At 47.7% G+C, this 24501-nt stretch overlaps 1 pseudogene; it reads right to left on the minus strand.

The window, feature by feature from the left end:
- Window positions 1-4831: 4831 nt before the first annotated feature.
- The window catches only part of LOC129403483 (tubulin alpha chain-like), a 37115-nt pseudogene continuing 17445 nt past the window's right edge, over window positions 4832-24501 (minus strand).

Raw genomic sequence — 24501 nt, forward strand, 5'->3', positions numbered from 1 at the left:
TAATGAGAATTATGAAAACGTAATGAAAATTAAGAAAATGTGATGGGGACTGAGAAACTGAAACTGACCCCCTAAATTAAACGAGATGGAGCAGCATTCCTTTTATGACCCCAATTAACAGAGTTAAGGACCCACCAGCCCACCGGATTTATGGGAGTGTGATGGGTCTGACAGATTTATGGTAGCTCAGGAGAGACGGCACCTGAAGGCCACACCAAATGGGCCAGATATACTGACACTGTTTTCCTATTGAGCACCCGAAGGCCGTGCCATGTGGGAAAGATGCATTGTTTTTTCCTGTGCCAATTACCTCTGTATCTCCTGCTTCACCGATAAGGATGTGAGTAGGTTGTAGGGAAAAAAAAAGAGACCCTCTCGGCGAACGGGACTACAAGTCTCTCTTCTGACTTAGGGTCCTCAGTGCTGAGTCTCTAATAAACTCACGATCCTATCCTGAGCTGTCTGTTCACTCCTGGCTTGCGCCGGCACAACAGCAACAACAGGGAAGAATTCCTGTTGAATGGAATCGAGCAGTTTTTTGACCAACATAATGGATTTGTGTGGGAATAAGTTTATTTGGAATGTGTGGTCAACAGCTCTCAAATTTTAACTTTTCTAAAAAAGATTTTTGATAATTGAAATTTTAATGCCAAGAACTGTTTACTACCACCTCCTTGTCAATTCTATCTGTATTTCTTATTGCCCTTTATAGTTTTACAAAAACTTTTTCATAACATTCCCTTTACATGTAAAAAAAGTATAATTCCTCTACTGTTTCTTATAGTATATTACCCTTCAGATGTGTGAATGAGGTTATAAAAAGTATAATTTTTTGTTGTTAGGGGACCATACTCAGTGGTGCTGGCTGGGGTAAGATGGGCTTGTTAATAAGCTTAATTCTTAAGCTTTTAAGAATTCTGAAAATGAATAAACAGTTGCTTGTTTCAGAGGACAAATGGGGTGTATTTTATATAAATGATGCTAAAATATAAATTGAAAGCATTGTATTTATAACATCATATTTAAAAATCAAAGTTTTATGTGAAAGATATTCAGATGCTGTGAACTTTTTTTTTTTTTTTTTTTTTTTTTTTTTTTTCTTTTTGGGTCACACCCAGCGATGCTCAGGGGTTACTCCTGGCTTTGCACTCAGGAATTACTCCTGGCGGTGCTTGGGGGACCATATGGGATGCCGGGGATCGAACCCGGGTCGGCCGCGTGCAAGGCAAACGCCCTACCCGCTGTGCTATCGCTCCGGCCCCAGATGCTGTGAACTTTGTGTTTTGGAGTTGAAATCATGTGGTCCACCAGCTGATTATCCTGAATGTTTTTCCTGTTTTTTTTTTTATAATGAAATCGTATAATTTCTGAAATTAAAAAAAATTTTTTTTGGATGATTTGTGGGGTGGAGCTGGTAAGTCTGGAATAAAATTCATGTGTCTTAATTTGTAAGTTCTAACAAATTTTAATTTTTTAATTTTTTATTATTATTTTTTTGCTTTTTGGGTCACACCCAGCGATGCTCAGGGGTTACTCCTGGCTTTGCACTCAGGAATTACTCCTGGCGGTGCTTGGGGGACCATATGGGATGCCGGGGATCGAACCCGGGTCGGCCATGTGCAAGGCAAACGCCCTACCCGCTGTGCTATCGCTCCAGCCCCCAAGTTCTAACAAATTTTAAATTATTATAGGTTGTAAGTGCTTTATATCAATTAAATAACCTCAGGTCATTTATTATTATGAATCCAAATATTATGTCTAGAGTACTATTTTTGAAATGTTGAAAGTCAAAGTTGTTTCTGTTAACAAGTATTCTGAGATAATAAAAAATTTCTGATCAGAATATCAGGTGATTTCTATGTTATCTTAACTGTCACTGATTATCAACCAACCTGTGGCCCAGTCCCTTCGTTCCCCATTACTTTGTTCATCCTTCATTTGTCAGCTGGCCTGGGGGACAGTTCTTGACCGCTGAAAGCACGCGTCATGTGCCCACACAGTTTGAATCCACACCTCTGTGTAGAACCTTTAGAAGAACTGTTTGTTAGTGATGAAAAAGAGTACCTCCCTCTCCTCTGGGGTCAGTTTGGAGAAGGCAAGTTTACATTGGGTTCTGTAGTTTGCTGATCGAACAAGATTCTGGCCCAATTAATTTTTTTATGGCCTAATTTTAGCAGGGTTTCCGTACATGACTAAGACACTAGTTCGTACAAGACTGCTATAAAATCCTAGCATAAAGTGGAAGCATCTCAGGCAGCAACCCGTAAATGCCATGTTGTGCTTGCAGGTCAAACACGGTCCCCTCACAGCAGCCGCAGGCCGAGAGAAGGAAAAGATACCACAAATGAGAAAAGAGGGAAACACTCACCAGAATCAAGTTTGAGCAACAAAATCCTCCCATTTTCAGTCTGGCATTCTCCCTCAGACGAGGACCCCTGCACCACCAGCTCATTTCTGCACGATGACCAGCCTTGGGTAGTCCTCACGCCGGGCTCCATCCCACCTGAAGGACCAGTCGCCGGAGCTCTCTGGCCACCCACAAGGCTTATGTTTTCTCCCCCCACTCCCTAGCACCTCCTTTCTCCAGGACACTGCTCCTCAGGTGCTTGGAGGAGGATGTAAGTGTTCACAGGTACGTGGGTGAGGGTGTGGAGGAGGGGAGAGTTCTGAGGCTTGTGAGGACATGGGTGCCTTAAGATTATGCAGAAATCAAAGCACATATTACAGATCAAGAGGACGGTGATGAGGAGTACTATTTGGCTTCATTCAACTTTCCTTACTCCCTGCTTCAAATACTCCCCATGTTGTACACTGGGTCAAGTACCAGGAAGAAACATTTGACTATTATACCTCAGCCAGCCCCCCACTCTCTTCAGACATTTTTAAAGTGCAATTTTACCAGCCATGGTAGCTTTTGGCTATGAAGGGAAGAAAAACTTTCCCAAGTCTATCCCATGACTTCTATGAAACAGCGATAGTTCTGGCAGCCTGCCTTGATTTGAAATTCTGTTTTCACTTTAATTCTGGCTGTTGCCAATAGCAAGACCTTGTAGCAGGCCAGCTGGGAACTTAATGAATATATCAGTGTGGGAAGGCCCAGCCAAGACCAGCTTCCAGCTTTCTCCATCCCCATAATCCCCATCAGCATTTACCAGGATGTAGAAGAAGCCAGTGACACTTGTGCACTTAGAGAATAGGAAGCAACAAAAACAAGACAATTTTGCCCTTTTGGCGCCGCTGCCGATCGAGCAGAATAGAAGAGCCCAAAAGAGCACCCTTGGACTCCAAGCAGCCCACTGAACTAATTACAGCACGGGAACGGAGACCCTACGCCGGGCTGCGACAGTGGAAGCCGGGCACTCCCCAATTTTTTTAACCTCTCTCTCAACCCCTTCCTCCTGAGCACAGCACAGGTTCCGGGGCTTTCTGAGCGCAAAATGGAGACGCCGAGCCAGCTCTCTCTAGGTTTCTCCATCTTATGAGCACCATAAAAGGGTAAAAGTTTGTAGTGATGTTATTTCTGGTTGTACTTTCCCTGGACTTTATACAGAAACCCAAAACTGCGCGGCTGCGCGACCTAATGTCATCTAAGCATCAGCAATATGTAATGGTTCCTTTTTAACGGGTCGGACTTTGGGGGGAGATCCTAACAGGAATAGTAAGTCTTTCGTTGAAATATTGAAGGCAATCAAAGTGGTAGCCATCTCTCTAGACTGAACTAAGCCATATCCCCACGCCGGCTGAGAAGAAATATCCTTCTTTCTCAGGAAGAAACGCGGCGTGGCGTTAACCATAGTATGATGTCCATTAAGCAAACAGACCTGGTGGCATGGGAATGAGATATAAGGGGAAAAATTATGTACATGGAACAGCGGGACACTGGTGGAATCTCGAGCCGGGGCCGATACCAGCACACTACTTTTGGTTCCAGAAACTGCTTGCAGACATCCTACTAGACTATCAACTAAGCCAGAGCCCCATGCCGGCTGATGACGGGAAATAACCATTTTTTTCGTTTTTTTTCCCTTTGTCAGGCAGCGTGGCGATTACTAAACAGGCGTGAACTTGGTGGCGCAGGGCAAGGGGGGAAAAAAGAAAAGTTATGTAACAAACAGCGGGACTTAATATCTCTACATTCTCAGCAATGGAGAACTATCAAATGCTTCCTTGGCAATAGGACTGTCTTTTTCTTTTTGGGGGGAAACCCCAGAAACAATAGTGAGTTATGTGTTGAAACATGGAATGTAATCAAGATAAAGCGTAAACAAAGTGAAACTTATCACTTACAAGGGCGGGGACTGGGGGGGTGGGAGGGGGCGGTAGGTATACTGGGGTGGTTGGTGATGGAATATGGGCACTGGTGAAGGGAAGGGTGTTTGAGTATTGTATAACTGACATAATCCTGAGAACTATGTAACCCTCCACATGGTGATTGAATAAAACTTAAAAAAAAAGACAACTTTTTTTTTAGCTCATGAAAAAACAAGACAATTTAAATAGCAAGAAGACCAAGCTCAAGTTCACTGAGGCCTGTGAGGACATGGCTGCCTTGGAGAAGGAATATGCAGAAATTGAAGCACATTCTACAAATTGGAAGGAGTAGTAGTTTCTTAAGTTTGAAAGTTTCAATATTCCTTTTTTTCTCCACCACACTGGTGAACACCTGGGAGGCTGGGTAAACAGCGAACTCAAGCTTGGTCTTCTTGCTAAGACAATTTAAATAGCAAGAAGACCAAGCTAGCTCGAGTTAGCTGTTTACCCAGCCTCCCAGGTGTTCACCAGTGTGGTGGAGAAAAAAAAGAATATTGAAACTTTCAAACTTAAGAAACTACTACTCCTTCCAATTTGTAGAATGTGCTTCAATTTCTGCATAATCCTTCTCCAAGGCAGCCATGTCCTCACGGGCCTCAGAGAACTCTCCCTCCTCCATGCCCTCACGCACATACCAGTGCACAAAGGCACGCTTGGCATACATCAGGTCAAACTTGTGGTTCAGGCAGGCCCAGGCCTCAGCAATGGCTGTGTTGTTGCTCAGCATGCACACAGCCCGCTGGACTCTGGCCAGGTCCCCCCCAGGAACCACAGTGGGAGGCTGGTAATTAATACCCACTTTGAAGCCAGTGGGGCACCAATCCACAAACTGGAAGCTGCGCTTGGTCTTCATGGTGGCAATGGCAGCAATGACATCCTTGGGCACCACGTCACCGCGGTACAACAGGCAGCAAGCCATGTATTTGCCACGGCGAGCGTTGCACTTGACCTTCTGGTTGGCTGGCTCCAAGCATGCACTGGTGATCTCTGCAACAAGAGCTGTTCATGGTAGGCTCTCTCAGCAGAGACGACAGGGGCGTATGTGGCTAGAGGGAAATGGATTCGGGGGAATGGCACCAGGTTGGTCTGGAATTCTATCAGATTGACATTCAGGGCCTCATCAAATCGGAGGGAAGCAGTGATCGAGGACACAATTTGACCCATCAAACTGTTCAAGAGGGGGTATTTTGGGTATTCAGTACCAAGGTTTCTATGACAGATGTCATAGATGGCCTCATTGTCCACCATGAAGACACAATCAGCGTGCTCCAGGGTGGCGTGGGTGGTGAGGATGGAGTTGTAGGGCTCCACCACACTGGTGAACACCTGGGAGGCTGGGTAAACAGCGAATTCGAGCTTGGTCTTCTTGCTATAGTCGACAGAGAGACGTTCCATCAGCAAGGAGGTGAATCCAGAACCGGTTCCCCCACCAAAGCTGTTGAAAATCAAGAAGCTCTGGAGCCCTGTGCACTGGTCAGCCTGCGAAAGAAAGTATTAACTTTAGTCTCAGTGAAAGCTACAATGAGTTCGCTGAATCCACCTCACTGACCCAAGTTTTAAAAAATGACCAAGGGCAGGGAAAGAACTCAATGGTAGAGCACCTGCCTTCCGTTAACAAAGCCCTGGGGTTAACACCTGGGACCACAGAGCCCCTGAATGAAGGTTGCTGAGAAAGCAGTTATAAGGAGTTTCCAAAGTGCCAATGTTCTAACCTTTCCTAAATCAGCTGGAAAGGATGGTTGGGGGAATCTGCTAGAAAGCTTTCTTTTGGGGGGCGTAGGGGAGGGGCGCTAGTGGAACATGCTCTGCTACTGAGCTGTGGTCTGGTTTTAAAACAGTTTTTGGAGTGGAGACACCTCTGTATTGCCCTGGCTGTGACCGTATATCTTCTTTGGAGAGTAAGCAACTGAAGGCAGGTCTGGGATCACCAGACCCACATTGTCTTTTGAAAGATCTGGCAGTTGTTTGAAACTATAACAGAATAGCCAAGTTTCAAGGATCTAGTGCTAGAGCCAAGCTGGGTTTCAATATAGCTCTGCCCGTTCCTTTGCGGTTTCATTTTCAGTGAATTTTCAGCCTCAGTTCAGGCCTTACTCCTGGGGCTCTGCACTTAAGGATCACTTATGATGGGCTTGGGAGACCTTATGTGGTGCCAGGGATCAAGTCCGGGTCAACCAGGTGCAAGGCAACTGCCCCACCTGCTGTTCTATTGCTCTAGCCCACATTTATTAACATCCATATTAGTGCAACTCCCAGGCTCACACTGAATGCAGCTTAACACACCAACTGCTGTTTCAGTGTCAGTGGTTAAATGAGAACAGTATCCCAAACTCTGGGCATGATTTACTTAGAGGCGTGGCCTAGCTGAGCGATAAAGTTCATGCCTTGCATGTATGAAGCTTGAGATTCAGTCCTCACCTCCAAAACTCTAGAACTCTCAGAACACTGCTTGGGGCAAGCCAGTCTAGTTACCAGAACAGTCTGTTATTCTGGGAAAGGCAATTCTGACACTGCCTGTCCCTCCCTCCCCCGTCACCTCCCCGCCACCTTACTTAATTGGGCTAGTCTGGCCTAAAACTGCTACTCCATGAAAATATCTTTTTTTTTTTTTTTGCTTTTTGGATCACACCAAGCAATGCTCAGGGGTAATCCTGGCTCTGCACTCAGGAATTATTCCTGGCAGTACTTGGGGGACCATATGGGATGCCAGAATCGAACCCGGGTCGGCCATATGCAAGGAATGCCCTACCTGCTGTATTATTGCTCTGGCCCAGATTTTCACTTTTCAAACAGGAATTCCGTTAAACATCCCTTCTCAAAAGGTACTCATGTTTGTGACCATTCTGTTCTCTAACCCCTTCTGTTGAATAGACCACAATCTAATGGGGGCCAGAGAGATAGCTCTATGGTCTAAGCACTGCAGAGTGTGGCCCCCAAACATAAGCCTCATGTGATCCTAACACCAAGGACATGTAATATTTCTTGCAGTTACAGTAACTCTCAGTGGTCCCTTACTAGAATTATTTGTCCCTAAAGCTAGGTCCTGGATTTTAAATAACTGAAAATTTAATCTGAATGCATAGAAACTATGAACCCCACATACCTGTAAAGACTTTTTGGGAGTGGGCAAACCCAGCATTACTCAGGCTCACTTCTGGTTCTGCACTCAGAGATGACTCCTGCTGGGGATTGGGGGACCAAATGTGGTGGCAGGGATCAAACCTGGGTTGGGTTCATGTAAGGTATATAAGCAAGTGCCTTACCAGTACTATCTCTCTGGCCCACTGTAAGACTAACATTTGGAAAAGTATGAAGTCATGAATGAAGGCTATTCTTTTTTTTTATTTATTTTTATTTTTTTAAAATTTATTTATTTTTAATTAGAGAATCACCGTGAGGGTACAGTTACAGATTTATACACTTTTGTGCTTATACTTCCCTCATACAAAGTTTGGGAACCCATCCCTTCACCAGTGCCCATTCTCCACCACCCGTAAACCCAGTGTCCCTCCCACCCTCCCCAATCCCATCTCCCCCCCACCCCACCCTGCCACTGTGGCAAGGCATTCCCTTCTGTTTTCTCTCTCTAATTAGCTGTTGTGGTTTGCAATAAAGGTGTTGAGTGGCCGCTGTGCTCAGTCTCTAGCCCTCATTCAGCCCGCAACTCCCTTCCCCCACATGGCCATGAAGGCTATTCTTTTTAAAATAGATCAGCTGTGACTGCATAATGATTTTCCTACCTTACTATTCTATCCAGGCCTTCATTCTTGATTTTTCAGTAGACATTAGCTCACATACCTAAGGAGCACAGAGTCATCTGATTTACCCGGGTTCGATTCCTCCGTCCCTCTCAGAAAGCCCGGCAAGCTACCGAGAGTATCCAACTCGCAGAGCCTGGCAAGCTACCCGTGGCATATTCAATATGCCAAAACAGTAACAAGTCTCACAATGGAGTCATTACTGGTGCCTGCTTGAGCAAATCGATCAACGGGAGGACAGTGATATAATGAAAATTTAAAACTTTTATTTTATTAAAATTAATAAAGGCTCTTAAATAATCCAATAAAATCTGGAGTTTTTTTGTGGGAGGGAGATTAGAAGTTGCTATTGGCTAAGTGTTCAGCGTACAATGTGGGTGCTCAAGGTCACGTGCAGGCTTCCCATGGGTAAAAGCATGTGAGGGGCCAGAGATAGTATAGCAAGCAGGGAACTTGCCTTGCATGTGACCAACCTGGGTTTGATTCCTGCCACCTCACATGCTCCCTTAAGTCGGCCAGGAGTACGCCCTGAGCACCTCCAGATGTGGCCCCCAAACAAAAACAAAAAAGCATCGAAACTTTCATTCTTCAGCATCACACACATACAAAAACTGGCAAGAGGGGCTAGAGAGATAGAGTAGCAGGTAGGGTGTTTGCCTTTCAACAGGTGTCCTAAGTTCTTTCCCCTACACAGGTTTATCCCTGGCACCCCATATGGTCCTTAAATTCCTGCCAGAGTGATCCTTGGATACAGAGCCAGAAGAAAGCCAGGTATACCCCCCAAAATAAAATAAGGGGGAAAAAGATCTCAGGAAACTTCTGAATGCATAACAACCAAAAGTTAATTCATATTCAACCCTATCATGAATCTGAGTTGAAGCAGTGCTCACCAGCATGGCAAAAAGGGGTCCTCCAGGGCCAGAGCAGTAGTGCCTTACTCTTGGTAATAGTGCCTAACTCATGGTAACTTTGCATGCAACTGACCCAGGTCTGATCCCTGGCACCCCATATGGTCTCCCAAGCCACCGGGAGTGATTCCTGAGCACCACTGAGTGTGACCCAACACCCAGATTTGAAAGGGGGGTATGGAGTGAGCAGTCATTAGTAGTAGAAAGTTAAGTCTACAGTTGGGTATTTTTCAACCATGTTATTATGAGGCTGGCATGCAAAAACCATTCGTTTAAAAAATTGGTGGGGGGTGTTCCAGAGAGCTCAGTCCACATTGCCCGGAACTCTAGTGGAAACGTGAAGAGCAGGTATCTTGCCTTTTGCTGTGGTTACGTCCACACTGTCAAAGTGTCAATAACTGACATTTGCATATTAAGTGTCTTCACGAGCCCACTTTGGTGGTGTGGGCCCTTTCTGTTCTCTAGTCACTGGCTGTTTGTCTGAATTTTCTCTATGCAGACAGCAACTGGCACGATAATCAATTAGTTGTCAAGTCAGCCCTGCTCATGCGACCAAGATGACCTAGAAAGGGATGCCTGGGCTTGAAGCAAGGATGCCCGCAGCCTTATGTCGGACAGTTGAGGCTCCCTGGTTCTTACCTCCAGATAAATTGCTCACCCAGAATGACCACTTCTGTTGAAATCGCCTTGTAAGAAACAGGGAAGAACACTGGTCCTGCCCCCAAACAACTGGTTATTTAGTGAGTTGTCTGAGGATCGTTCAGTGTGAACACAACAGTTCCTATAACTTGTTCTCTTAAAACAAGGTTGGGGAGACTCAAAGGACCAGACCTGGATTTAAATCCTACAATGTCTCCTGCATATCATCAGCCACGCGTAAAGCTTAGAGCACTCTCCCCCCACGTTTTAAAGAAGCACTGTGTTTACTCACTATCATCTGAATCTGATCCATGACTTGGTCCATGATCTTCCCACCAAGGTTGTAGTGTCCACGGGCATAAGTACTAGCAGCATCTTCCTTGCCTGTGATGAGCTGCTCGGGTGGAAGAGCTGGCGATAGGTGCCAGTGCGAACCTTATCTGAGGGAAAAACAGGCAACCCCCCCACCCCATCAGCACCAACCCGCACCAGCCTCCGAAGCCCATGGAGCCCCCCCCGGCAATTCTGCTCGCCAGCTTCCACCTCACACTCAGCTGTCTGAGGTCACTCACCAATGACTGTCTCCAGGTCTACAAATACTGCCCTGGGCACACGCTTGCCGGTGCCTGTCTCATGGAAGAAGGTGTTGAAGGAGTCATCTTCTCCCTTAATGGTCTTGTCATCAAGCATCTGGCCATCAGGCTGGATGCCATGTTCCAGGCAGTAGAGCTCCCAGGAGGCGTTGCCAATTTGGACACCAGCTTGGCCAATGTGGATAGAGATGCACTCACGCTGGGGGGAAAAATAAGCGAAAATATGAAAAATTTTGAAAAAAGTTAATAGCATTAGAGAGTCACTTAGAAATGATTCACACCTAAATGACTAACCTCCATCTTTTTTTGTAAGCCACTCCTGCCTGGGATTACTTCACAAGTGAAAGCAATGATTGAAGATGAATTCAGAAAAAAAATGCATATGTTAATAAACTGCTAGGCAATACCAGAGTTCAGAATCAAGCTTTGTGGCCACATTAGATAATTAAGGCCAGATTACTAGCATTTTAGGGTGGCAAACTAAATTCCCATAAGATGTGGAGAAACAGGTCTGCTGAACCCCTACACTCAGGCAGAATCCCCCCTCCAGCTCTGACTCACTCTGGGACTGTAACCATGGAGATCATCGGGTTCCTCTTTAATTCTATTTTTTAAGACTAAAGATTTTCCTTCACCCCTTTAAAGCCAGCTGAACCCAGCAAACTATAGCTCTGAATTGAAGAAAAGGCCAAATAAATAGCTGTATTTGAAAAGCTGTGGCCAGAGGCAGTGTTTTGACCTTAAGAATTTAATCTTGGGGCTGGAGTGATAGCACAGCCGGTAGGGCGTTTGCCTTGTACACAGCCGACCCGGGTTTGATTCCCAGCATACCATATGGTCCCCTGAGGGGTGGCTCCTGAGTGCAGAGCCAGGAGTGAGCCCTGTGCATCGCCGGGTGTGACCCAAAAAGCAAAAAAAAAGAGAGAATTTAATCGTAAGACATGTTTAGACATGTTTCCTTCATGACCAACACATCTGGGTGGGGCTGAGAGATGGCTCAAGAGTGCTAGAGTGCATGTTTGCACAGGAGCCCCAGATTAGGTCACTGGGGTCACTGTCCCCCAATCACCTCTGGGTGTGGCTCAGAAAAAAATTGGGGAGTTTTTGGGAAACATCCAACTGCGTTCTGGGCTTCTGGCTCTGTGCTTAGGACCATACAAGGTACCAGGAATCAAATGGCAAACAAGCCAAGTGCCTTAACCCATGTACTATCCCCAGGCATCAGGAAAAAAACGTTAATGGATATGGGTGAGGAAGGAAAGGGAGAACGTTTAAAACCTCCAAGTGCCAGGAATTCACTGACAATTTACTGACACCCCATGGAAAGAAGGACACAGGTTTTATTTGCTTTAAGAATTTCATGACACTAGTCGTCAGAGAGATGCAGATCAAAACAACCATGAGATACCACCTCACACCACAGAGACTAGCACACATCCAAAAGAACAAAAGCAACCGCTGTTGGAGAGGATGTGGGGAGAAAGGGACCCTTCTACACTGCTGGTGGGAATGCCGGCTAGTTCTGCCCTTTTGGAAAACAGTATGGACGATTCTCAAAAAACTAGAGGTTGAGCTCCCATTTGACCCAGCAATACCCCTGCTGGGAATAAATCCCAGAAAAGCCAAAAAGTATAGTCGAAGTGACATATGCACTTATATGTTCACCGCAGCACTGTTTACAATAGCCAGAATCTGGAAAAAACCCGAGTGCCCTAGAACGGATGACTGGTTGAAGAAACTTTGGTACATCTATACAATGGAATACTATGCAGCTGTTAGAAAAAATGAGGTCATGACGTTTGCATATAAGTGGATCAACATGGAAAGTATCATGCTAAGTGAAATGAGTCAGAAAGAGAGAGACAGACATAGAAAGATTGCACTCATCTGTGGAATATAGAATAATAGACTATAAGACTAACACCCAAGAATAGTAGAAATAAGTACCAGGAGATAGTTTCCATGGCTTGGAGGCTGGTCTCTCATTCTGAGTAACTCAGGGAAGGGACCACCAAGTAAAATGTGGTTGGAGGTCATGTGGGGGAAGGGTGAGGCGGGCGGAATACAGACTAGAGACTGAACACAATGGCCACTCAACATCTTTATTGCAAACCACAACACCTAATCAGAGAGATAGAACAAAAGGGAATACCCTGCCATAGTGGCAGGGTGGGGTGGGGGGAGACGGGACTGGGGAGGGGGGGAGGGATGTTGGGTTTACGGGTGGTGGAGAATGGGCACTGGTGAAGGGATGGGTTATCGAACTTTGTATGGGGGAAGCATGAGCATAAAGATGTATGGATCTGTAACTGTACCCTCACGATGACTCTCTAATTAAAAATAAACTAATACAAAAAAAATAAAAAAATAAAATAAAAAAAAAAGAATTTCATGATACTAGGAGGACATTCTTTCCCTTGCTGCCAAACTCATTCCTGCTTACTAAAACAGGTAGAACCTAGACTATACCCAGATTTAGGGGGCAAAAAGGGGGATACCCTATTTCAGATTAAGTCAGATAATCCATGGTCAGACTAGTGAGTGCTTTGGAAATATCAAAAGTTTCCTATTTTACTACCCCCAGGAGGGTTTTAAATTTTTAGAAGCTGTGAACAGGAAAGCAGTAGCTAAAGATCTCTATACCAGTGAAGATCTCAAAGGGCCTGGTTCTATAACCTGAGATAATAAACCCCCCAGTCACAACCTTTGATTTTGATTCCCTCCTTCCCACCCACATTCCCTGTCCAGCCAGTCATGGTCGGCTGATCTCATCTGCAAACTGGTATCACCTGCGTTTCTCACCCAGCTCAGGCTGTGGGTGGATGGCGAGGTGTTCGTGCCAATGAGCTTAGGACTGTTGACCATTGCATCATCTTTACCTTTCACTGGACTTGTGGAAATTTCACGGCCCTGTAGAACTAGAGTGAATGTGAATAAGACCAAGAATGTGTGAGAAGAGCCTCTCAGTTAAGGAGTGGACTTCTGAGACTTTTGAAGCCCAGGAACTTTTCATTATACACCAATCTAAACTGCTTTTTTATTTAGAATGTGGCTATGGCTTTGCCCTTCATTTTGCTTTTGGGATACATCCGGCTATGCCCAGGGCTTGACTACTGACGGTGCTGGGGGACCCTATGGAATGCTAGGGATGGCAGCTGGGCCAGCCTATTACAAGGAAAGCAAGAAAGCAAGTATTTGCCCTGCTCTAGTATCCCCCTGGCCCTATTTTGCCATCCACTCTTCAGTCACAAAAATACTAGGCTCACTTAAAAAAGCCATGAAACAGCTATGTCTTGTGAGAAGACACACAGCAGTTAATTGAACCAGTGACCCTAGGCAGGGGACTGCGGCTCCTTCAACCTCATCATTCTCCGAATCCCTTTCCTGGGAGTCTTTGGGCTCAGGTTAAAGCACCTGCAAGTTGTTACAATCAGCTGTGGTTGTGTGAGGGCAAGAGGCTGACAATTCCCTGTATCAGTCTAAAAGGTTCCTATTTCCAAACTGATACACAATTCCTTGCTTGGAAACATGACCTCTTTCATACCAACTCCTCTAAAGGAGTTTCCAAGAAGTCTAGACACCCCATACAAAACACTCTAGCTGTGCATAATTTCAAGTTCCTGAGCAAAGAATACATTATCAGCACTGGTTTACTCTGGTTTAAGTGAAATGTCCTTTCATGCTTTGAGGCTTGGCTTCAGTAGGTTTCAGTTTTAGGAAGTATCAGCCACAAAGACTTCGGAGTTAAACCTAAAAATGCAGAATTCATTGATCCCTTCTCACAACCCACAGCACGATAAATACCTTTTAGGAAGGGCACATTTCCATCCCCTAGGTGGACAGATACAGATACCACCTGGGGCTCCCAAGGCCCCAGGTCACTCAGCTGTGTCACCTGGAGCAGGAGTGCTGGAAGCATATAGGGCATAAGCTGTGGGGAGCACTGTGGGAAGGTGGGGTCACCTTGGGGTGTGGAACCTAGGAATTTCCTGGGTGACAGGTGAGGGTTCCAGACCTGCCCTGTGCCCCATGAAAACTCTCACCAAGATAAGGTCTTTCCACCCCCCTCTGACGGCAGTTCTCCCAAAGAGCTGGACTCCAGGGGTCTGCACGGATGACTCAGCTCTCTAGTCCCGGCTGTAGGGGCCTGAAGGCAGCTGGGATAACGCTTCACATGCACACCGGTCCCACCGCCTCTGGGGCTGAGCAATCTCCCTCCACACCCTAGAGGGGCCTCCCACTCACCATGATGAGGACTTGTGGTTCTAGGATAGGAGGATCCCTGGAGTGGAGGGTCTTAGGTGAGCCAACTACCAGGGAGTCAGCGGAAGAAGCAGTGAGAGCACGGCCACCCCCAGGCCTTTAAATAGCCGCTGGGCTGGCACGTGTCAGGGAAGGGAGCAGGGCTGCCTGGGCTGAGCTCCCCACACCTGGAGTCCCAGCCAGGCGCTTAATAGGGCTGATTTGTGGGTTCAAAAGGTCAAACCAGGGGCTGGAGTGATAGCACAGCGGGTAGGGCATTTGCCTTGCACGCAGCCAACCCAGGTTCGATTCCCAGCATCCATGTGGCCCCCCGAGCACCGCCAGGAGTAATTCTTGAGTGCAAAGCCTGGAGTAACCCCTGAGCATCGTTGGGTGTGATCCAAATAAGCGCCAAAAAAAAAAAAAAAAAGGTCAAACCAGGCTTCTGAGCGTGGATCAATCCTGCTGGCCCTTGTTTCTACTGCCTTTGGGTGTTAGTCTCATACTATGTTATTTTATATCTCACAAATGAGTGCAGTCTATGTCTATGTCTATGTCTGTCCCTCTCCTTCTGACTGATTTCATTCAGCATGATACTCTTCATGTCTGTCCATTTGTTTTTAGGTTTTGTTTTTATTTTTGTGTTGGGTCACACCTGGCAATGCTCTGGGGTTCCTCCTGGTTCTGCACTCAGGAATTACTCCTGGCGATGCTCAGGGGACCATATGGAATGCTGGAAATCAAACCCGGGTAAGTCACGTGCAAGGCAAATGCCCTACCCTCTGTGCTATCGCTCCAGCCCATGTCTGTCCATTTGAAAGCAAATTTCATAACTTCACTTTTAAACAGCTGTATAGTATTCCATGGTGTAGATGAACCAACATTTGACCAGTTGACTGTTCACGGGCACTCAGGTTGTTTCCAGATTCCACCTATTGTGAATAGTGCTGGAATGAACATACAAGTGCAGATGGTATTTCTGCTATATGTTTTTGCCCCCCTGGGATATATTCCCAAAAGTGGTATTACTGGGTCATATGGAAGCTCAATTTTTAGTGTTTTGAGGAATGTCCATATTGTTTTCCAAAACGGCTGAACCAGTTGGCATTCCCAACAACAGTGAAGGAGAGGCCCTTTCTTGCCCCGCAGCACCACGAGTTGTTTTTGTTTCTTTTGATGTGTGCCAGTCTCTGTGGCGTGAGATCTTTCGTTATTGTTTTGATTTGTATCTCCCTGATGATTAGTGATGTAGAGCATTTTTTCATGTGCCTCTCGGGAAGCCTGCTTCAAGGGCTGGGGGGAAGGGCAGTCGAGATAGAGAAGAGACCATTATGACAATGATGGTTGGAAGGGATCGCTCTGGATGGGAGATGTGTGCTGAGGTGGGTAAAGGACCAAACATGATGGCCTCACAGTATTTGTATTGCAAACTGTAATGTCCAAAAGGAGAGAGACAGAGACAGAGAGAGGTAGAGGGAGAGAGAGACAAAGAAGAAAAGTGCCTGCCATAGAAGCAGGCTGGGGTGGGTGTGGGTGGAGACAGGGTGTATTGGTGGTGGGAAAGGCACAGTTGTGGAAGGACGGGTGTTGGAACATGGTGTGAGTAAAACTGGATCATGAAAGCTTAACTGTCTCATGGTGATCAAATTAAAAACAGGGAGGTGATGTGGGGCTAGTGATCCACAGCGGGGCTGGGAGAGATGGAGGCTGGCGGCTGGGAATGGGGAGGAAAGGTCGTGCCTGCTCGGGGTGCTCTGGGAGAGCCTTAGAACCCCTCAAAGTACTGGTCAAAGTGCCTCCCTGAAGGCATCGCTCCTAGACCCGACCCCTGGAGAGTACCTTCGAGCAGTTCCCCGGGGACCCCCTTGGCCCCCAGCCCCGCTCTGTCAGAGACCGGATCTTCTTCCAGCGCCTGCCCCTGCTTCCATGAGCCCCCCGAAGTCCAGCCTCATTTCTTTGCCTCCTGATCTGTTTGTTTTCCTACCTCTGTCAAGGAATCTGGTTTCTAACAACCAGCTTCTTCAGCGGAGGCAGAGCCCTTTTACTGTAACAATCACTTCTTTTAAAAATTGTTTATGACACAGGGGCCGGAGCGATATAGCACAGTGGGTAGGGCGTTTGCCTTGCACGCGGCCGACCTGGGTTCGATCCCCGGCATCCCATATGGTCCCCTGAGTACCGCCAGGAGTGATTCCTGAGTGCAAAGCCAGGAGTAACCCCTGAGCATCGCTGGGTGTGACCCAAAAAGCAAAAAAAAAAAAATTGTTTATGACACAGAACACTAGGTAAGTTTGTCTCTGCGACAGCCCTGGTTAGATGGGAGGAAACCTGGCAGTGCTCGGGGGACCATATGGGATGCTGGGAATCGAACCTGGGTCAGCCGAGTGCAAGGCAAATGTCCTACCTGCTGTGCTATCTCTCCAACCCTAGAAACTCCTATTTAAATATTGCATTTGCTCCTGATTGGTCTGTTTCACACTGTCATTTTTTTTTCTTTTTGGGTCACACCCAGCGATGCTCAGGGGTTACTCCTAGCTCTGCACTCAGGAATTACTCCTGGCGGTACTTGGAAGACCATATGGGGTGCTGAGGATTGAAGTGTTTAGTCTAAATGAGTGAAACCTGCACTTGCCATCATCAGATGTCAAGAATAACATCTGATTTGAGGGAGATGGTTTATTATTAGAGGTTTGTTAAAAAGTTGATACACATGTGTAGGTGGAGATGCCTAGGATACAGATGAAGGCTCTGCTGCCCACCCTGCCCCCACCCCACCCCAGCTGCAGCCCACTGTGATCGCCAGAGCACCCTGGCCAGAACAAGTGTTAGTTCCAGCACTGTAAACACAGATGCATGAGCACTTGGTAACCCCTGCAATTTCTTTTCTTTTATTCCCTGGGGCTCGGCTCTCTTCTGGGCACCACCCCATCAACTCGGCTGTCTGAGAATACCCAGCACCACAGAAATTGGCCTTGCACTACAGCTGACCTGGGTTCGACCCCTGGCATCCCATATGGTCTCCTGAGCACTGAGGAGTGATTCCTGAGTGCAGAGTCAACACTAACCCCTGAGCACTGCTGGGTGTGGCCCAAGCAAACAAAAATTTTCTGCTGTACCATAGCCAGGTGTGTGTGAGCACCACACAAAGTGCTGCAGCCCCTGGGGAGCACTGCAGCTAAGAGGATGGGGCCCATCTCCGCCAGGAAGCATGGCCCAGAGAGCACCACCACTCTAACCCATGTGCCCCTCTCGGACCATGAGCCTCGGGAAGTACATGTGCGAGCACCGCAGCCGGGTGTGTGAGTCCCATGACCTGACGTGTGACCCCCCGACAAGTGGCAGCCTCAGCTAAACACACGAGCCCCATTGAACGAATGCGCGTTTCCTCACACTTTGGCCAACACTGAGTTCCAGTAAGAACAATGAACTGTAGGGACCAGCAGGGTCGCCCAGGAGTAAGTGTGTAGCCTGCTGCTGCTGACCTCGAGTCAATCCCATTGCTGGGTGCAGCTCTGGAGACCACAAACATCGCTGGGGGAGCCCGGGGAGGCTGGCAGCTCACGGCCCCGGCAGAAATGCATCCTCCGAATTGAATTGCTGATCTGTTAGAATTCCTGGGAGGGTTCCTGGGGCCCCCTGAGCTACACCCGGAAATCTCCACACTCACAGAAAGAAAGAAAAATGTTTCCAGTCTGAGGAGATGGTGCAAAGGGCTGGAGCTCATGGTTTGCAGGTGAGACCCCCAGGTTTGATACCTGCCACGCCGGACCCAGTGCCAGAAATGGCACCGTGCCTGGTATGGCACCGACCCCCACCCCCCAAAAAAGCTGCAAATTCGAGGTAATTGATGTTTTCAGTTTGCATTCCTTAGCCTTCTGCTGAGTTTGCACTTGACCTCCGCATTTCCTCTGGGCCGGTATCAGGAGAGGGCACCAGTTCTTGCCTCGCAGCTCTGCGTGTGACATCTGGGTTCTGCCAGGAGAGCCAAGTTCTGGAGACAGAGCTGCCGCCCTGCTGACTCTCTGAAGGTGACTGTCATCGGTCCTGTCACTGAGGAGAGGGGAGGTAGTAGATGACTCTGAGGATGCGGGTAGCGTTGCCATGGCATAGCCCAGCTGTTCCATGGTCACGCTGTGGAGGTAGAAAGGGCTGGATTTCCACATGACCCCCCTCCCTCCCTCCCTCCCTCCCTCCCACTGTTCTGCTTCTGCAAATTTTAGTTTCTGTATCAGTCAGATGGGGCTCACTGGGTGGGGAGGGTCATTTGATGAGATAAGGCATGGAAGACCCTGGGCACAGTGCCTCGACGACAATAAATGCTCAATTAATCATTGTCCCCACAGTGCATGTGCAGTTATATCTGTAGGGTCTTGAAAGAGTGAGAAATAATTAGGGATGTTTACTGACATACTGTTTCTGGATTCACAACCAATCTGATCATTTCTGGGAAGAAGAATCACTAGAATTTGATTTTACTCTCTTCACTCGTGGCCACCTCTGACCAGGCTCTTTTTTATGTTTTTTTAACTTCAAGTAGAATCAATGTTTATTAAAGAATAATTTAGAAACATATTAATTGGATTTTACAAATATATGATCGAAACTCAAGGCTGTAATTGTTTTAAATATACTCCCCCTGCAATTTTTATGTATGGGAATATTATTGTAAACAATTACTCTAAACAATCACTGATATTGTTTAGAATAATTGACAGGTGACATGATCATTGACACATGATCATGAATGAAATAAGCACACATGCAGTCCATTTTAACATACTGATTTCAGAATCTTGTTTGGACATATTGCACAGCTGCAAATGTGGCTTCAGGCTCCAGAAAATCCAGAATAGGCTGCAAGGTCTTCTGGAAGTATGGGGAGGTGGGGGAGGTTGCCCAGTCTGACTCTGAGAAGGCCTGGAGTTTTCAGCCATAGGGACACATGTACCTGTAGTTTTCAGCAGATTAGATTCTCTGAGGCACTGTCCTGCGGTGGTGGGGTCGGGACGATGACCAGGCTCTTAATGTAAAAGCTAACATGCATGCCAACTCACCCTGTGCCGGGTCCTTTCCACATCTTTACGAGAACTCCAGAAGGAAGATACCCCGTAGGTCCCCATTTCACAGATGAGGAAACTGGGACAGATTTAGCTGGTGCTTGGCCTCACATAGCTAGGAAAGCAGATGTGAGAATAGACAGCCTGGCTAGATGACATCCGGGGACACTTGACTCTATCACACTATTGCACTTTGCAACTATAGTGGGTCACAAGTGGAAGGTCTGTGGTGACCCCGCTTTGAGTAGGTCTCTCGGCACAGCTTTCCCCACAGCCTGCACCTCACTTCATGTTCCTGCATCATATAAAATTAAGGTGTGTATGCTACCTTTCAAAGGTCTAATGTTGGGCTGGAGCGACAGCACAGCGTGTAGGGTGTTTGCCTTGAATGCAGCCGACCCGGGTATCGCGCGCCTCTTCGTCCAGCGAAGAAACACGCAACTCGGAGATCCTTTTGGCTGCGATTTATTTAGGAACTTTCTCATGCGTTAGAGAAGAAATCAGGAACGGGGACGTGGAGTAAGGCGGAAAAAGGGACGCATGAGGAAGAACCCACTAGCTAGGTGACCTCCCCCCTTATATACCTCTCGCTGCCTGCTTATGCCCACGTGTCCGCATCTGATAGGTTAGTCACAGCTTATGGGCGTGACAAGACATCCTGTTTCCTTATTAGGAGTTGTTTTCGAAGCACACAGGTGTTGATTACAAAGAGCGCTACAAAGCATGGTCCCATGGTGGCTCTCCACACCCGGGTTCGATTCCCAGCATCCCATATGATCCTCCAAGCACTACCAGGAGTAATTCCTGAGTGCAGAGCCAGGAGTAACCCCCTGAGCATTGCCGGGTGTGACCCCCAAAAAGCAAAAATAAATAAAATAAATAGATGAATAAAGTCATGGCACACTATAAGCTACCGGATAGCACAAACTTAGCTTTGATACGTACTGGAGAGACAAAAAAAAAAGTGACTTGCTTTCCTGGGTGCTGGCCTTATTGGGGTGAGCTGTGGTATCTCTGGGTGCGTCTGTGCTCTGATGCTCCAGGCAGCATCAATGCGGCATGGGCATAGATGACAGCATCTCTGGGGTCCAGGAAGAAATACCCAATCTCACCTCTACTTCAGCTGGCATTGCAAGTAGTCATGTGTGCCACTGCCCTGGGCACTGCCAGCTGCAACCAGGGTGGGCATTGAAACTCCTGCAGCCCCTGCGCTAAGACACGGAGGGGCTGACTCTGAGCCCCCGCAAGCCTCCCCCAGCCACTGGGTCCTTTGCAGGCAAGTTCTACAGCTGGAAGTTTGGGAGGGCCTTGCTGTCTTCTGGACAGTCCTCCGAAGCTACAGCCGGCTCTGCTCTGTGGCCGCAGGGCCACGACCCGTAGCAGCAGCCTGAGCATTCGGCGGGCCCAAGTCTGCTGGCCTGAGGTCCGGGCTCCCTGCTTCAGTGACTGAGATAAGGTCCACCTCACTGGGCATCCCCGGCCCACTGGGGATCCCCGACCTCGGGGAGACAGACAAGGAGGAGCAGCTGCAGCTGGGACAAACTCATACCATCAGGGGCAGAAGAAGCTGGTGAGTCACCCTCGAGCCAAATGGGCCAACCCGAGTCACTAGGACACCCCCGTCGACGGCGAGCAGAGGCGGGGGACACATAGGCACGGGTCTGATGGTGGGTTGTATTTTTCCCCGAGAGGAAATGCACGGACACAAACCCCCAAAGAAGTCACATTGTTGATGAGTTTCTTTTATTGGAAAATATAAAAGGAAGGAAGACTAAGTGCGCCTGAAAAATCTGACACGGGGTGTCTGTTACCCCCAAGATGGGCATTTTGCTCTTGACAGCGGTTGTCTGGGCTAAACTATTTCTGTCACTTTCTCTCTCAGCAAGTTCCGTAAAGCTTGCCTGGCTTCAGTTCCCTCAGCTGTAAAATGAGGAAATAATGCCCAGCTAAGTGAGAACAGTTTTGAGTAATTGATAAGAAATCAGGGGAAATGCCAAGCACAGAGCTGAGGATAGTAAGTGCTCAGGAAACAGCGATTTCATGGAAACGTCGCCAAAAGACAGACAGGGCCCAGGCAGGCACCCACCCACCACCACGGATGAATGGAATGTGCTAGATTCCCACAGGCTGCTGTGACTTTTCTGTGTGAAATGCAGACGGGGCTGAGCACTGCCAGCAACACTTCAGATTCATGATGCGTCTGAGTGTGAATTAACGTTTGGTCATTGTGTGTTCAGAAACCTTTTACCATTGCCAAAATTTTTGTGATCCCACATTCAGTTCCATAACCCCATATGGGGCCGCGAACGCTGCCCTAGAAAAAGCACGGGAAAAACGGAGTAGAAAAAGAGGGGCTTCATCCACAACAAAACGACTTAGTTTGAGCCAAACGTCCCATCAGCATGGGCTGAGAACAGCTTCAAAGGGAGGGAGGTGGGGGTCTGGTTTTATCCTTAGCAGAGTGATGCAACAGCTCACACATATTCTAGTAGTTTTCCAGGAAGCTCATACATATTCATGAGACGGGTAAGCCTGCGCAGCTGGGGGGGAAACACAAAGAACGTTCATCTGCGCAAGCACAGAAAATGTCGTGGGGGGTGGTGGTGTGTTTTAATTGGGTGATGGAGACCACATTGGCTACAGGTGGAAACGGGTTCTGCTGCTCTGGCACAGTCCAGTAATGGTTCAATCAGGGGCCTGGGGTCCTTACCAGTGTAAAGTGTTCCTGACTCAAGTCTGAGGTTCTGCTCAGGCCCAGTCAGAGCCAACAGAACACAAGAGGGCAGCTTCTCCCTGAGACATTGTCACATCCTCAAAGGGCAAGCCTCAGGCCTGGCTCTTTTTCGCTTTTTTTCTCTTTTCTTTTCTTTTTATTTTTTATCGAATCACCATGAGATATAGTTACAAAGCTCTCATGTTTGAGTTTCAGTCATACAATGATTAAACATCCATCCCTCCACCAGTGCACATTCCCCACCACCAATGTCCCCAATATACCCCCCACTTCCCAGCCCTCCCCCTTGCCTCCATGGCAGAGAATTTCCCCCATAATCTCTTTCTACTTTGGGGCATTATGGTTTGCAATACAGACACTGAGAGGTTATCACGTTTGGTCCTTTATCTACTTTCTGCACACATCTCCCATCCCGGACGATTCTTCCAATCATCATTGTCTTAGTGATCCCTTCTCTAAGCTTTTCTTAACTCCAAAGAATCCATCTAAGTTTTCAGGGGAATGAGAAGAGAAAATGTAGGTGGTTGGTGGGATTTTTGACATTACCCACAGTTTAAGAAGCTGGGGTACAGTAGGGCCTTTGCCTTGCACACAGCTGACCTGGGTTTGATCCCCCGTTACCCCATATGGTGCCCTGAGCACCACCAGCAGTGATCTCTGAGAGCAGAGTCAGGAGTAGGCCCTGAGTAGGCCCTGAGTAGGTGTGACCCAAAAACCAAAATAAAAAGGAGACTGGAGCAATAGCACAGTGGGCAAGGCATTTGCCTTGCACGAGGCCGACCTGGGTTTGGGGCCCAGAATCCCATGTGGTCACCCAAGCACTGCCAGGAGTGATTCCTGAGTGAAGAGCCAGGAGTAAGCCCTGAGCATTACCGGGTATGACTCAAAAAGACAAAAAAGTAAGTAAATAAAAATTTTAAAATAGGGGCTGGAGCGATAGCACAGTGGGTAGGGCGTTTGCCTTGCATGCAGCCGACCTGGGTTCGAATCCCAGCATCCCATATGGTTCCCTGAGCACCGCCAGGAGTAATTCCTGAGTGCATGAGCCAGGAGTAACCCCTGTGCATCACCGGGTGTGACCCAAAAGGCAAAAAAAAAATATTTTTTTTAATAAAATGAAAAGAAGCTGAGGTATATCCACACAAATTCTGGTACATTCTGTTACAGTCTCCAACATGAATGTGCTCTATGAACATCATGACCCATGAAGGAAGCCAGACCTGCAGGAGTGCTTATTCCAGGGCTCGCTCATGTGCAGAACATCAGGCCCTGAGCACGGTTAGACCCGAGAGGCAGAGGCGGGCATCGCCTGTCATGGGAGAGGGGCTGCGTCTCTGCCGAGACAGGCGCGCACGCTCCATCCCGGGGCCCCAGGATGCTCTCCTGGGGACGCAGACACGGTTCTCGCCACTCTAGAGAAGCCTTGATGCTCTTTTGAGTGGGAAACTCTCTCTCTGTGTCTCTCTGCTCTCTCTCTGTCCCTATTTCTGTCTCTGTCTCTCTGTCTCTTTCCCCCTCCGCCCCATCCCCATTTCTCAAATAAACGGATCTTACGTCACTCTTGTTTCCAGTGAGGGAAGGTGATGTCCCTGAGCAGCCTGAGCAGAGGTTAGGTTTGATTTTCCTTTCCTACAGAGAGCATGGCTTCACCCAGACCCAGAAGTCAGGCGGCTGTGATCACTCTCCATGCTGGTCAGAACAAGTGGGACTCAAGTGTGATTTGATGACTGCCTCCTGGGGCTGGTGTGACATGAGTTATGTACCACACAGGGATTCTTGGCAGAGTTTCCCCAGTCCTGGGCTTCCTGGGGACCGAGGTGGTAAGGAGGGAAGTAGTAGGCTTGACCCTTGAGGCTGCCCCTCTCTTCTTCCCCTTTTCCCTGAGGCTCCTGCAACCCTAACAATCATCACAACTGGTGAATTTTCTATCATATGGACTTCGCCACCATAAAAAGAATGAAAGTGCTCAATCCCAATGTTTTATAGACTCCATCACCCTTTCTCCATCCATCCATCCAACCATCCATCCATCCATCCATCGATCCATCCACCCATCCATCCATCCACCCACCCATCCATCCATTCATCCACCCACCCACCTATCCATCCATCCATCCACCCACCCATTCATCCATCCACCGATCCATCCATCCATCCATCCATCCATCCATCCATCCATCCACCCATTCATCCATCCATCCATCCATCCATCCATTCATCCATCCATCCACCCATCCATCCATCCATCCATCCATCTAT

Source organism: Sorex araneus, chromosome 3 (assembly GCF_027595985.1).
Source record: "Sorex araneus isolate mSorAra2 chromosome 3, mSorAra2.pri, whole genome shotgun sequence".
Classification (NCBI taxonomy): domain Eukaryota; kingdom Metazoa; phylum Chordata; class Mammalia; order Eulipotyphla; family Soricidae; genus Sorex; species Sorex araneus.